General features: G+C 45.9%; 1 protein-coding gene across 2 annotated transcripts in view; it reads left to right on the forward strand.

Annotated features, from left to right (window-relative positions):
- Positions 1-11,864: 11,864 nt before the first annotated feature.
- mgst3a (microsomal glutathione S-transferase 3a) overlaps positions 11,865-16,492 on the forward strand; it is a 31,290-nt gene continuing 26,662 nt past the window's right edge. Inside the window, exon 1 of one of the 2 annotated variants that reach the window (XM_068037763.1) lies at positions 11,865-11,974. The gene's annotated coding sequence lies outside the window, so the exon portion shown is untranslated. The remainder of the gene's footprint in view (positions 11,975-16,492) is intronic. The other variant, XM_068037764.1, reaches the window with a different exon arrangement.

Consider the following 16,492-nt stretch of genomic DNA (forward strand, 5'->3'; position numbering starts at 1 on the left):
GCAGCACCTGTGGAGAGAGAAGCAGAGTTAACGGCCAGAATTTTACGGCACCCCAGCAAGCCGGATGGTGGCGGGGGAGGGCGGGAGGGTGGCGTAAAATGGAGCGGAAGGCTCCAGGAGGCCTTCTCAGCCTGCTCCTGCCTCTGCCCCACTTAAGTGACCACTTAAGGGCCTTCGCCCACCTCCGTGGGTATTTTACCCATGGCAAGCAGGCATCCGGGAGACGTGAAAGGCCACCCAGTGATATCTGGCGGCCTTTCAGCGCACTGGGGGGCCTGACAAACAAGCACAAGGTGCCCAAATGAAGGCCGCCCCTGCTTCCCCAACCACCCCCAGAACCCGAGACACCCACCTTCCACCCAAATGACTACCCTTGGCTCGCTGGGCCACAACCGATCTGCCCAGCGATGCAAACCAAACCTACCTCAGTCCTGGCTCCATGCCCTCGGCTGGGCTGCAGTCTCAGCTGTGGCCATCGCTCCTGGTGGCGCTGCTGGGACTAAGAGCTGCCAGCCCGATGATTGGCCAGCAGCACAATGAGGCAGGACTTCCTCCCTCAAGCGGGTAGAAGTCCCCCCTCTGAACAGTTAAAATCTGGGGACCCGTAAAATGCGGGTCAGATCCCCGGACTGGGTGGATGTGGGTTTGCCACCGACTTTTATGTCAGTGGCCAGCTCCCGTCACCTGCCGTAAAATCCAGCCCAACCTTTCAGGTCTGCAACCTTTCATCAGAAACTGACTTGTCTTCCTATTTCCTCAACCTATGATTCCCACCCACTGTGGTTGGCAGGGCCTTCAAAGTTCTGATAAAAGGTCACTGACCTGAAACGTTAACTCTGCTGCTCTCTCCACAGGTACTGCCAGACCTGCTGAATATTTCCAGCACTTTCTGTTTTTATCTACTCCACTGTGTGAAATGCCTTATAAGGATATGCAACATGGAATGCCGTACCGGATTGTACTTCCCACTAGAGAGGGCTCTACACCACCATTAGGGTGGCACAGTGGCGCAGTGGTTAGCACCGCAGCCTCACAGCTCCAGCGACCCGGGTTCAATTCTGGGTACCGCACTGTGTGGAGTTTGCAAGTTCTCCCTGTGTCTGCGTGGGTTTCCTCCGGGTGCTCTGGTTTCCTCCCACAGCCAGAAGACTTGCAGGTTGATAGGTAAATTGGCCATTATAAATTGCCACTAGTATAGGTAGGTGGTAGGGGAATATAGGGACAGGTGAGGATGTGGTAGGAATATGGGATTAGTGTAGGATTAGTATAAATGGGTGGTTAATGGTCGGCACAGACTCGGTGGGCCGAAGGGCCTGTTTCAGTGCTGTATATCTAAATCTAAATCTGCCTTCCTTTTTTTGCAGATTGCTTTCCTGTTTTTCAGGTTCTACCAGCTCTGCAGTGTCATCCACAATTCCTGGCCCTAATCTCCTTGATTGCTATTTTCTATTGGCTCCAGCAAAGAAGAAAGAATATTGCAATTGACTTAGCTTCAGATTTTCCCTTGCTTCCCCTGAGAAAGTATCAATGGGAACCCAGGTTGCCTGGTTCAGGTTACAAACTCACTGTGTGGAGCATTACAGTGATGGGCTGGATCTCAACATACTATAGTGACAATCTATTACATACATTGTCTCTTTGGCCTCCTTGTCTCGAGAGACAATGGGTAAGCGCCTAGAGGTGGTCAGTGGTTTGTGAAGCAGCTCCTGGAGTGGCTATAAAGGCCAATTATAGAGTGACAGACTCTTCCACAGGCGCTGCAGATAAAATTGGTTGTCGGGACTGTTACACTGTTAGTTCTCTCCTTGCACTTCTGTCTTTTTTCCTGCCAACTGCTAAGTCTCTTCGACTCGCCTCTCTTTAGCCCCGCCTTTATGGCTGTCCACCAGCTCTGGCGATCGCTGGCAATTGACTCCCGTGACTTGTGATCAATGTCACAGGACTTCATGTCGCGTTTGCAAATGTCTTTAAAGCGGAGACATGGACGGCCGGTGGGTCTGATACCAGTGACGAGCTCGCTGTACAATGTGTCCTTGGGGATCCTGCCATCTGCCACACAGCTCACATGGCCAAGCTATCTCAAGCGCCGTTGGCTCAGTAGGGTGTATATGCTGGGGATGTTGGCCGCCTCGAGGACTTCTGCGTTGGAGATACGGTCCTGCCACCTGATGCCAAGGATTCTCCGGAGGCAGTGAAGATGGAATGAGTTGAGACGTCGCTCTTGGCTGACATACGTTGTTCAGGCCTCGCTGCCGTAGAGCAAGGTACTGAGGACACAGGCTTGATACACTTGGACTTTTGTGTTCCGTGTCAGTGCGCCATTTTCCCACACCCTCTTGGCCAGTCTGAACATAGCAGCGGACGCCTTTTCCATGCGCTTGTTGATTTCTGCATCGAGAGACAGGTTACTGGTGATAGTTGAGCCTAGGTAGGTGAACTCTTGAACCACTTCCAGAGCGTGGTTGCCGATTTTGATGGATGGAGCATTTCTGACATCCTGTCCCATGATGTTCGTTTTCTTGAGGCTGATGGTTAGGCCAAATTCGTTGCAGGCAGACGCAAACCTGTCGATGAGCCTCTGCAGACACTCTTCAGTGTGAGATGTTAATGCAGCATCGTCAGCAAAGACACATACATACCAACCTAGAAAACTAGTAAAATCTAACCAACAACTCTTAAAAAAGCTGACACTGCCCCAGAAAATACAATCACTGAAAAACAGTCCTAAGCAAAGGTATTGTGACACACAAAGACACAGGGTTAGAGTGAAACTGCTGTGGGGCGTGGGGTATATGGGGTAGTGACAGGGGACAGTATAGTCAGGGAGATAGATACTGTTTTCTGTAACCACAACTGGGAGTTCCGAAGGTTGTGTTGCCTGCCTAGTGCCAGGATTAAAAGCATCGCCTTGAGGCTGGAGACGAACTTGGAGTGGGAGGGGAAGGATCCAGCTGTCATGGTCCACCTAGGAACCAACGATATCAGGGAGCTAGGAATGATGTTCTGCTGAGAGAGCTTGAGGAGTTAGGGTCCAAATTAAAATGAGGAACCTCAAAAGTAATGATTTCTAGATTGTTACCTGAGTAACGCACCAATTGGCACAGGGTCAAGCAGGTGGGACTGTGGAGTCAAGGTCACAATCATTTCAGCCATGATCTTATTGGATGGCGGAGAAGGCTCGAGGGGCCGAGTGGCCTACACCTGCTCCTAATTCGTATGTTTGTATGTTCATAAGGAACACAGAGCTAGCATGAAGGTACAGCAAGCAATTAGGAAGGCAAATGGCATGTTGGCCTTCATTGCAAGGGAACTGGAGTACAAGAACAAGGAAGTCTTGCTACAATTGTATAGGGCTTTGGTGAGGTGACACCTGCAGTACTGAGCACAGTTTTGGTCTTGATATCTCAGGAACATATACGTGCCTTGGAGGTGGTACAGTGAAAGTTCACTGCATTGGTTCCTGAGATGAGAGGCTGATCAAATTGGGCTATACTCTCTGGACTTCAGAAGAATGAGAGGATAGCTCACTGAAAGATTCTGAGGGGGCTTGACAGGGTAGACACTGAAAGGTTGTTTCCCCTGGCTGGGGAAGCTAGAACATGGGGGCACAGCCTCTGGATAAGGGGTCAATCATTTAAGACTGAGATGAAGAGCAACTTCTTCAATGAGAAGGTTGTGAATCGTTGGAATTCTTTACCCTAGAGGGTTATGGATGCTCCATAATTGATTATATTTAAGGCTGGGATAGACAGATTTTTCATCTCTCAGGGAATCAAGAAATATAGTGAGTGGGTGGGAAAGTGGTGTTGAGGCAAAAGATCAGCCATGATTGTATTGAATGGCAGAGCAGGCTCAAAGGACCATATGGTCTACTTATGCTGCTAGTTCTTAAGTTCTTATATTTTTACAGCTTGTCACAACTTGAGTGGCAGGTATATTCAATGTTCAACCACTCTCACTGCAGGTGAAAAAACCTAAATCATATGAAGTGCCGTTTGCTGAGGGGTGGATTTAGAAATGATGGTTATGTGGTCATGTCTTGATGTCACAGAATAGCCTGAAGAATTTTGCTGTAATTAAACATGCTTGCACATTACTCCAAGAGAGCTAACCTTTTGTGGAATGACTTGTGGTATGATTAAAATAGGTCCCTCCCTTTGCCCTTTGGGAAATGAGCTGATGAAGACTGCCTTTAAATTGTGGTCCCAGATGTTTGAGTCTGAAATTGCCAGGAGCATTGGGTTCCATCGGTTGAGACAGGAGATTGAATCAATCTGCCATCCACCCTTGTTTAAGCAATATTTGTAGTGTTGCTAAGCAACACTAAAAACAGTATGTGAATACACCCTTAAACACTCAAGCACATATAAAGAAAGATGGAAAGAAAGACTTGTATCTATATAGCATCTTTTCACGACCTCTGCATGTCCCAAAGAGTTTTATAACCAATGAATTGTTGTAATGTAGAAAATGGAGCAGTCAATTTGTGCACAGCAAGCTCCCACAAACAGCAATGAGATAAATGGCCAGGTTATCTGCTTCAGATGTTGACTAAGGGATAAATATTGGCCAGGACACCAGGAGAGCTCCCATGCTCTTCTTCCAACAGTGCCCTGAGATCTTCAACATCCACCCAAGAGGGCAGACAAGCCATCAGTTTAACATCTCATATGAAAGACCACACCTCAGCACTGTGCTGAAGCAATGTATTATACACATCAGAACTTCGCAAAAAAAATTTCCATTGACAAAACAAAGACCTAATTATATTCCTCAAGACAAGAGAAAATCACGACATGATGGTAAGTTTCCATTTCTCCCTCTTTTCATTCTCTATCTCCCTTCCCCACTACTTAAAGAATCCTGATACGTACATTTTTGATCCCTATTCCCTGCTGTACTCTGTTGCCGTATTTTTTCACAGGGACTCCTCACCCAATCCTGGGCCACCCCTCCCTTACCTATTCTGGCCTTGTGTTTTGCTCTGTTATTGGCCCAGGACTTGCTGAAGAATTGTTATTAATGCGCAAATCAGCTAGCAACTTGGAGCAAGGAAGAAATGCCCCATAAATTGCAAAGGCTGCATTTGCTGACAATGCAGCCACTAGGTGGCTCTGCATTGACACATGTGCAAATGCAGCCTGTTCAACTAAAACGTCACAGTCAGTGACATTCAGGCACCTGCCAGGACTAAAGATGGCGCTGCTCAAATAATCACACAAAGGCAACGTAAACACATGGCAGCACACAATTGCCGGAGAGATTGGCTGGCTGGGGAATGGCCGGAGAGAGCGGGCGGGCGGGGGGAAAGGCCGGAGAGATCGGCTGGCTGGGGACTGGCCGGAGAGATTGGCTGGTTGGAGAGTGGCCGGAGAGGGTGGAGGGGGCGGGGGAATGGCCGGAGAGAGCGGGAGATCGAGGGGGGGAATTGCCGGAGAGAGCGGGCGGGGAGGCAGGAGGAGAGTGCACCCACCGCCACCAAGGTCTTCGGCCGCTGTCTCCCCGCTTCCTGCCCCCCCCAATCCCCTGTCTCCCCACTTCCCCCTGCTTCCCCCCCACACCCCGCTCTCTCCCCGCTTCCCCCCCCACCCCCCCCCCACACTCCGCTCTCTCCTCGCTTCTCCACTTGCTCTCTTTCCCACATTATGTGATGACGTCATCTGGGCATGCGTGTACCAGTCCTGACAATTTAGGTGATGACGTCATCCGTGCATGCGCCAACCGGTCCTGGCAATGAGGAACGCAGCGCACGCGCAGAGAGCAGGAGCTCTTTTGCGCAGGTTGGCGCAGACGGATGACATCCCCGCCGGCTGCGTTGTCAAGAATCACTTTGAATTGCAAATTAGCACAAGTTACTGGATGATTTGAGTCACTCTGCCATTTGCTTCACAAAAATAGCACCTTGTCCTTAATCTCATGAGAGTTTTATGAAGTTGCCGCATTTGCACATTAATGGCCCATTAAACTCACCACAGAAAGTTAAGTCTAGTAATTAATAGTGTAAGTATCCTTTTAACTGTGATAATTGTTAATGACTGCCAATCAACCACTCGCTCAGAAAGTGAACAATTAAAAGAGTGCAGTTTCATTCTTCTTGGTCGTGAATTGTTGTTGAAGGTTTTAAAAATATTAAGTTAAAAATAAATTAAATTCCATACTTTTCCTTTCTGTCTCAATCCAATATTTCTTTGCATCCCTTTCTGTCCTTGATTTGACATTGAATTCACCTACTCTAGTTTACCCTCCTTCTCAGTCCTTCCTCTGTTATTGGCTCAATCCTTAAATTTTATTGGTTAAGGAAATGCATTGCTTATCCTGTTGTTCACCAGGGTCCCAGATGCTCTGTTACAATCTCTGAGCCGCTATCAACCCGCACTTCCAGCAACATTGTGGGTAAAATCTTTTAAAATCTAAATGCGCACAAACAAGTTTAACTAATAGGATAGGCTGCACGATGTCCTGTTATGGCAAAATCTGGTTCATTCACTTTAACTTTCTTTCACAATGATTTTGTGGCCAGCATATACGCACAATATTTCTGCATTGTTCCAACCATCCATGTTTTCAATGGGTAGCTCACTTTGCTGGACCCAGTCCATCCCAGTGACATAGTGGCTCAAAAAACAATGGTTCTGTCTCCCATTGACTATCCCCGACCCCATCCCTATACAGTATAGTGTCCAGCCTCTTCTGTACAAACTATTATAATAAAGGAGTTAAAAATATACAAACAAAGCAAGAACATTTTTACTCATTGCCCAACTTGGGGCCTGCTTTCCTCAGAGAATGTATCTGAAGAAACTCAAGCAGCATTCAGTAACAGTTGCAGCCACTGACATTTGGTGGCAACTTTGAAATAATTCAAAGTTTCTATTTCAATCAAAGTTATTGGTTAGAGATCTTGGTTTATTAGCTCTAACAATTAATTTACTTGTAGTTTTGTTATCTTACTAATTACCTTTAAACAATAATTGTTTAAACATATTTTTAAAATGTAAATATTAACCAAATACTTTGATCCTGAATAAACTTTTGTGATTAACATTATGCAATAATGTGCTAGAAAATTCACAGTGTCACAGAATCACAGAATAATACAGTGCAGAAGAGGCCCTTCGGCCCATCGAGTCTGCACCGATGCATTAAAGACACCTGACCTGTCTACCTAATCCCATTTGCCAGCACTTGGCCCATAGCCTTGAATGTTATGACGTGCCAAGTGCTCATCCAGGTACTTTTTAAAGGATGTGAGGCAACCCGCCTCTACCACCCTCCCAGGCAGGGCATTCCAGACCATCACCACCCTCTGGGTAAAAAAGTTCTTCCTCAAATCCCCCTTAAACCTCCTGCTCCTCACCTTAAACTTGTGTCCCCTCGTAACTGACCCTTCAACTAAGGGGAACAGCTGCTCACTATCCATCCTGTCCATGCCCCTCATAATCTTGTACACCTCGATCAGGTCACCCCTCAGTCTTCTCTGCTCCAGCGAAAACAACCTAAGTCTATCCAACCTCTCTTCATAGCTTAAATGTTCCATCCCAGGCAACATCCTGCTCAATCGCCTCTGCACCCCCTCCAGTGCAATCACATCCTTCCTATAATGTGGCGACCAGAATTGCACACAGTACTCCAGCTGTGGCCTTACCAAAGTTCTATACAACTCCAACTTGACCTCCCTGCTTTTGTAATCTATGCCTCGAATGATAAAGGCAAGTGTCCCATATGCCTTTTTCACCACCCTATTAACCTGCCCTTCAGCCTTCAGAGATCTATGGACAAACTCGCCAATGTCCCTTTGTTCCTTGGACCTTCCCAGTGTCAGGCTATTCATTGAATACTTCCGTGTCACATTACTCCTTCCAAAGGGCGGCACAGTGGCGCAGTGGTTAGCACCGCAGCCTCACAGCTCCAGGGACCCGGGTTCAATTCCGGGTACTGCCTGTGTGGAGTTTGCAAGTTCTCCCTGTGTCTGCGTGGGTTTTCTCTGGGTGCTCCGGTTTCCTCCCACAAGCCAAAAGACTTGCAGGTTGATAGGTAAATTGGCCATTATAAATTGTCACTAGTATAGGTAGGTGGTAGGGAAATATAGGGACAGGTGGGGATGTTTGGTAGGAATATGGGATTAGTGTAGGATTAGTATAAATGGGTGGTTGATGTTCGGCACAGACTCGGTGGGCCGAAGGGCCTGTTTCAGTGCTGTATCTCTTAAAAAAAAAGTGTATCACCTCACACTTTTCAGCGTTAAATTCCATCTGCCATTTTTCTGCCCATTTGACCATCCCGTCTATATCTTCCTGTAACCCAAGACAGTCAACCTCACTGTTAACCACTCGGCCAATCTTTGTGTCATCCATGAACTTACTGATCCTATCCCCCACATAGTCATCTATGTCGTTTATATAAATGACAAACAATAGGGGACCCAGAGCAGATCCCTGTGGTACGACACTCGCTTCCAGTCACTAAAACAGCCATCTGTAATCACTCTCTGTCTCCTACAGCTGAGCCAATTTTGAATCCACCTTATCAAGTTACCCTGTATCCATGTACATTTGCTTTCTTGATAAGTCTCCGATGTGGGACCTTTTCAAAGGCTTTGCTGAAATCCATGTACAACTGCACTACCCTCATCTATACACCTGGTCACAAGCTCAAAAAATTCAATCAAATTTGTTAGGCATGACCTCCCTCTGACAAAGCCATGCTGACTATTCCTAATCAAATTTTGCCTCTCTAAGTGGAGATAGATTCTCTCCTTCAGAATTTTCTCCAATAGTTTCCCTGCCACTGACATGAGACTCACTGGTCTGTAGCACCGCAGCCTCACAGCTCCAGCGACCCGGGATCAATTCTGGGTCCTGCCTGTGTGGAGTTTGCAAGTTCTCCCTGTGTCTGCGTGGGTTTCCTCCGGGTGCTCTGGTTTCCTCCCACAGCCAAAAGACTTGCAGGTTGATAGGTAAATTGGCCATTATAAATTGCCCCTAGTATAGGCAGGTGGTAGGGGAATATAGGGACAGGTGAGGATGTGGTAGAAATATGGGATTAATGTAGGATTAGTATATATGGGTGGTTAATGGTCGGCGCAGACTCGATGGGCCGAAGGACCTGTTTCAGTGCTGTATCTCTAAATCTAAAAATCTAAACCTTTCTTAAATAGTGGGATCACATTAGCTGTTCTCCAGTCCTCTAGCACCTCCCTCGTGGCCAGAGAGGAATTAAAAATTTGGGTCGGCCAATCAAATCATCAAACCAAAGACCATGGTTTCTTCAACCAATCATGATGTAATGAGAACCACCCACCAGATTAAGAGCTTGTGCCAACATATTTCCCAACACTGGTTTTAAGCATCACAGAGATTGTAATTTGTAGAACAGGAATTTGTTTCAACCAGAATATTCACCTTTGCACTGCTGAATGAGATATACTAGTCAGCACAAAGCTGTGCAAGATAGAAAAATTCATTGCAGTAGCAGATACAGTTCATAACTGGTTGATCTTCCATGATACTATTACACCTAGGGAGTCAGGGCCAAGCAGTGTTCCATTCAAGCACAGGTTAAAAGGCAATAGTGTAACTGAACTAAGGTGGGAAAGGAGAAGAGGCAAGATGGAAGGGAGGGTGTGAGAAGGGGAGGATTGCAAGGAAGATTCAAAATCCTCCTCCAAATCCTATCCCCACCAGGTCCCACACCTCTATCACTTCCATTCTTGGTGACCATATTGGATCCTGATCACCCAATAGTTCAAAGTTTAAATTCTTATCATTTTGTTTAAATCTCTTCAAGGCTTCTTCCCTCCCTATCTCTGTTCCCTCTGACAAACTAGTCCCCAAAATTTCCATTCCCAGGACTGTGTATCCCCCTTCATCCTGCCATTTGTGACCATGCTTTCATCTGTGCTCTCGCATTCTCTTCCTAAATTCTGCTGCCCTTCCACCTCCTTTTCCTTCTTTAGGTTTTTGGTCACCCTTCTTAATCTGTCCTTTTTTGGCTTGTGAAGTACCTTAGACTGTGTTTTATCTTTTTTTAAAGCTATATAAATGCAAGTTATTGCTGCTGTCATTGTTGAGAGGAGCGGAGAAGGAGGGAGGAGAGGAAAGGCGAAGGAGGGCAGGGTGAGTGGGGAGAGTGGGGGAAAGGGGGGAAGGGGAAGGAGGGGGATCACAGAATGGGAGACAAGAACATGGGAATGAGGATGTGAGGGAAAGGAGGGAAATCACAGCTTTCAGGGATAGCTCCCTAAGCTGTTCAGTAAGGAAAGAATGGATTAATGTAAGGCATTCATAAGTTGAAGGTGGGAAGAAAAGAAATTTGGGAATGGTTAAAGATGATTTTTTAAAAGCAAATAAAAGAAAAAACATTAGAAAAAAAGAGTTTAGGAGGAAATCTTTAAAACTAAAAAGGGAATATCTATTTTAAAACTATCATATTCTTTCCAAAAAACCAAGAACATGATTTATAAATTAGGAAATGACAAGCAAAATGATTTATAGTTAATCTGAGCATAGTATTTTCTTCCCTTCCTCAGTAATAATGAGTAGGACTGCTTTGCCAGACTGGCTGATCCTTGCTTGTTGGCTGTATTACATATTTGTCAAATATATTTATATATTATATATTTGCCAAAATTGTAATCGTTCAAAGGGCTCCAGAATTTCATTAGAAATGACAACCATTTGGTGGGATTTCATTCTTTATTCCCACAGGATGGACAGGAGACTTTAATGGGATCACTTGCTTTCGTTAGCATTGTGCATCTCCCATCTATTGTTAAGATAGTTGAAATCAGAAGTTGACATGTTTCATTAACATGAAGAAAGTGCCCTCAGAATTTAACAGAGGAAATTCTTTGTTCATTCTTTTAAAGTCCACAAGGTCTGGCTGTTTTTTTTTCCATTAGTGTCAAGATCGCTTTAGTCTTTGACATTTCACTTAACCAATGCTGAATTTTCCTGCCTGCAAGCAAGCAACAAATTGCAATTATGGGATATATTAAAATTATTGGCAGCAACATATTCCTATTGCGAGTAACCAAGAATTACTTGGTTAAACGCCTCTGTGGTCTCACCTCTCCTTATCTCTGTTGCCTCCTCTAGCCCTACAATCCTCTGCATTCCTCCAACTCTGGCCTCTTGCGTATCCCCCATGCCCTTCACTCCATCATTGGTGGTCATGGCTTCAGCTGTCTCGGCCCTAAGCTCTGAAATTCCCTCCCTAAACCTCAGTCTCTCCACCTCTCTTTCTTCTTTTAAGAGGGAGCTTAAAACCTTTGTCTCTCCTAATATACCCATCTTTGGCTTTATGTCAAGTTTTGTCCCGATTAGGCTCCTGTGAAACACCTTGGGACATTTTACTACATTAAAGGTGCTATATAAATGCAAATTGTTATTGTTGATTAATATGCCATTTAGGTGTGGCACTATTAATGTAAGGTTATCTGGTCTATGTGTGTCCCATGTATAACACTGCGAACTCTAATAAAACGAAGGAAGAACGGCCCAACAGGAACTGAAACGCGCCTTAGGTTTTCTAATGTTATCATGTTAAACACTGAAACAACATAGTGAGATCAGGTCTAAAGATGCAATGCAGAATGGCAACTGGGGCTCTCAGATACTAATTCCCGGAATGGATTCACGGACTGGATTGTGTACTCCGCAACATTAGAGATTTCACAGGAGTCAAATGCCTGAAATAAAAATGTTAACTAAAAATGCTGGAAATACAATCAGCAATTCAAGTCACAATCTACAAAGGGAGCAAACGGGTTCTCATTTCGGGTGTATGACCTTTCCTTAGAACCGATTTGACTGGTACTCTTGCAGGCTCTAAGATCCGCTCTTCCCTGATCTGCAACCGCTTTTCTAAAACACTCCTCAGCTGGGGAGCTAGAAACGCCCAGGTTAAAAGACATTGCACTCCATACTGATCGACGCCAGTTTAAAGTCAGACAAGGAAAGGTTGCGATAGTTGGGTATGTTGGTTTATTTTAATATGATTGTGGTGGGTGGGGATCAGTAGTAGTAGTAGTAGTAGTGGTGGTGGTGGGTAAGCGATAATTAAAGATTAAGTTTCATTGTTACAGATTGAAATTACCTTTGGACAAAGGGTAAGGGGTTAGACTGGGTGAAACTGATGCGAAACTTCCTGGTTTACTGACCAGATCTGCAGATAACTCACCTCAATTGATAATCATCAGTCTTTTGCTTAGAATGGTTGATGAATTTTGATTTTTTTGTATTGAGGATGATGCTGGTGAAATATCTCAGACCCGCAAATAAAAACCAGGATTATAACCTTAAATGGGGCTGACATTACTTTTTTTTTATTCATTCGTGGGATGTGGGCATCGCTGGCCAGGCCAGCACTTATTGCCCATCCCTAATTGCCCTTGAGAAGGTGGTGGTGAGCTGCCCTCTTGAACTGTTGCAGTCCATGTGCAGTAGGTACACCCACAGTGCTGGGAGTTCCAGGATTTTGACCCAGCGACGGTGAAGGAACGGCAATATAGTTCCAAGTCAGGATGGTGTGTGACTTGGAGGGGTATGCATTTGCTGCCCTTGTACTTCTAGTTGGTAGAGGTCGCGGGTTTGGAAGGTGCTGTCTAAAGAGCCTTGGTGCGTTGCTGCAGTGCATCTTGTAGATGATACACACTGCTGCCACTGTGCGTCAGTGGTGGAGGGAGTGAATGCTTGTAGATGGGGTGCCAATCAAGTGGGCTGCTTTGTCCTGGATGGTGTCGAGCTTCCTGAGTGTTGTTAGAGCTGCACCCATCCAGACAAGTGGAGAGTATTCCATCACACTCCTGACTTGTGCTTTGTAGATGGTGGACAGGCTTTGGGGAGTCAGGAGGAGGTGAGTTACTCGCTGCAGGATTCCTAGCCTCTGACCTGCTCTTGTAGCCACCGTATTTATATGGCTGCTCCAGTTCAGCTTCTGGTTAATGGTAACCCCTAGGATGTTGATCGTGGGGGATTCAGCGATGGTAATGCCATTGAATGTCAAGGGGAGATGGTTAGATTCTCTCTTGTTGGAGATGGTCATTGCCCAGCACTTGTGTGGCGTGAATGTTACTTGCCACTTAGCCCAAGTCTGGATATTGTCCAGGCCTTGCTGCATTTCTACACAGACTGCTTCGGTATCTGAGGAGTCACGAATGATGCTGAACAATTTGCAATCATCAGCGAACATCCCCACTTCTGACCTTATGATTGAAGGAAGGTCATTGATGAAGCAGCTGACTATGGTTGGGCCTAGGACACTACCCTGAGGAACTCCTGTAGTGATGTCCTGGAGCTCAGATGATTGACCTCCAACAACCACAACCATCTTCCTTTGCGCTAGGTATGACTCCAACCAGCGGAGGATTTTCCCCCTGATTCCCATTGACCTCAGTTTTGCTAGGGCTCCTTGATGCCATACTCGGTCAAATGCTGCCTTGATGTCAAGGGCAGTCACTATCACCTCACCTCTTGAGTTCAGCTCTTTTGTCCATGTTTGAACCAAGGCTGTAATGAGGTCAGGAGCTGAATGGCCCTGGCAGAACCCAAACTGAGCGTCACTGAGCAGGTGATTGCTAAGCAAGTGCCGTTTGATGGCACTGTTGATGACCCCTTCTATCACTTTACTGATGATTGAGAGTTGGGCTGATGGGGTGGTAATTGGCTGCTTTGGCCTTGTCCTGCTTTTTGTGTACAAGACATACCTGGGCAATTTTCCACATGGCCGGGTAGATGCCAGTGTTGTAGCTATATTGGAACAGCTTGGCCAGGGGCACGGCAACTTCTGGAGCACAGGTCTTCAGTACAATTGCCAGAATATTGTCAGGGCCCATAGCCTTTGCAGTATCCAGTGTCTTCAGTCGTTTCTTGATATCACATGGAGTGAATCGAATTGGCTGAAGTCTAGCATCTGTGATGCTGGGGACTTCAGGAGGAGGCCGAGATGGATCATCAACGGCACATCTGGCTGAAGATTGTTGCAAATGTTTCAGCCTTATCTTTTGCACTGATGTGCTGGGCTCCCCCATCAGTGAGGATGGGGATATTTGTGGAGCCACCTCCTCCTGTTAGTTGTTTAATTGTCCACCACCATTCACGGCTGGATGTGGCAGGACTGCAGAGCTTAGATCAGATCCGTTCGTTGTGGGATCGCTTAGTTCTGTCTATTGCATGCTGCTTACGCAGTTTGGCACACAGATAGTCCTGTGTTGTAGCTTCACCAGGTTGTCACCTCATTTTGAGCTTTCCGTGGTGCTGCTCTTGGCATGCCCTCCTGCACTCTTCATTGTACCAGGGTTGGTCTCCTGGCTTGATGGTAATGATAGAGTGGGGGATATGCTGGGCATGAGGTTACAGATTGTGGTTGAGTACAATTTTTCTGCTGCAGATGGCCCACAGCGCCTCATGGATGCCCAGTTTTGCATTGCTAGATCTGTTTGAAATCTATCCCATTTAGCACGGTGATAGTGCCACACAACACGAAGGAGGGTATTCTCAATGTGAAGTCGGGACTTCGTCTCCACAACAACTGTGCGGTGGTCACTCCTTCCAATACTGTCATGGACAGATGCATCTGCGGCAGGCAGATTGGTGAGGACTAGGTCAAGCATGTTTTCCCCTCTTGTTGGTTCCTTCACCACCTGCCGCATACCTAGTCTAGCAGATATGTCCTTTAGGACTCGGCCAGCTCGGTCAGTAGTGGTGCTACCGAGCCACTCTTCGTGATGGACATTGAAGTCCCCCACCCAGAGTACATTCTGTGCCCTTGACACCCTCAGTGCTTCCTCCAAGTGCTGTTCAACATGGAGGAGCACTGACTCATCAGCTGAGGGAGGCCTTAGGTGGTAATCAGCAGGAGGTTTCCTTGGCCATGTTTGACCTGATGCCATGAGACTTCATGGGGTCCAGAGTCGATGTTGAGGACTCCCAGGGCAACTCCCTCCCTACTGTATACCACTGTGTCGCCACCTCTGCTGGGTCTGTCCTGCTGGTGGGACAGGACATACCCAGGCATGGTGATGGCAGTGTCTGGGACATTGTCTGCCAGGTATGATTCTGTGAGTATGACTGTGTCAGACTGTTGCTCGACTAGTCTGTGGGACAGCTCTCCCAACTTTGGCACAAGACCCCAGATGTTAGTAAGGATGACTTTGCAGGGTCGACAGGGCTTGGTTTGTCGTTGTCATTTCCGGTGCCTAGGTCAATGCCAGGTGGTCCGTCCGGTTTGATTCCTTTTTATTGACTTTGTAATGGTTAGATACAACTGAGTGGCTTGCTAGGTCATTCCAGAGGGCATGTAAGAGTTAACCACATTGCTGTGGGACTGGTGTCACATGTAGGCCAGACCAGGTAAGGACAGCAGATTTCCTTCCCTAAAGGAATTTACTAAACCTGCAAGCAATTGATTCTGTTGCTCTATTCTAATGCTGAGTTACATCGAGTCTACAACACAGAAACAAGTTATTCGGCCCAAACTGGTCTACGTTAGTGTTTGTGCTGCATAAGAGCCTCCTCCCATCCTATTTCATCCAACTCTATCAACAGAACCTATTCCCTTTGTGTTTGACAAATCTATTAGAATTTTTTGAGGGTGTAACAAGCAGGGTAGATAGGGGGTACCAATAGATGTAGAATTTTCAGAAGATAATCAATAAGGTGCAACACTTATCTAGCTTCCCCTTAAATGCATATATGCTATTTGCCTCAACTACTGCATATGGCAGCGAGTTCCACATTCTGATCATTCTTCAAGTTTCTGCTGAATTCCTTATTGGATTTATTAGTGACTATCCTGTCTTGTATTTATGGCGCCTAGTTTTTGAATCCCCTACAAGTAGAAATATCATCTTTAAGTTTGTCCTATTGAAACCTTAAGCATTTTAAAAACTTCGATCCATTTAAAGGTCACCTCTCTGCCTTCTCTTTTCTATAGAAAAGAGCCCCAGCCTGTTCAGTCTTTTCTGATAGTTACAACAGGCTGTGTGTTATACTGAAGATCATCTTGTTAATGTATGGTTTTCAACCAATCTGTGCATGTATGTGGCGATGCAGACAGATATTTTGCATCGGTCTTTACTATTGAGGATAAAAGTAACATCCCAGTATGAGCTGTAAGTCAGGAAATGGAAGGGAGGGAGGAACTCGAGAAAATTACAATCACCAGGGAAGTGGTACTGAACAAATTGTTGGAGCTGCGGGCTAACAAGTCCCCGGGTCCTGATGGACTTCATCCTAGGCTGTTAAGAGAAGTGGCTATTGAGATAGTTGATGTGTTCGTTTTAATTTTCCAAAATTCCCTAGATTCCAGGAAGGTTCCGTTAGGTTGGAAAACAGCGAATGTAAGTCCTGTATTCAAAAAGGGAAGGAGACAGTAAGCAGGAAACTACAGCTTAACATCTGTTTTAAGGAAAATGTTAGAAGCTATTATTAAAGATGTTATAGCAGGACATTTAGAAAAATTTAAGGTAATCAGGCAGAGTCAACATGGTTTT

Source organism: Heterodontus francisci, chromosome 8, assembly GCF_036365525.1.
Source record: "Heterodontus francisci isolate sHetFra1 chromosome 8, sHetFra1.hap1, whole genome shotgun sequence".
Taxonomy (NCBI): Eukaryota; Metazoa; Chordata; class Chondrichthyes; order Heterodontiformes; family Heterodontidae; genus Heterodontus; species Heterodontus francisci.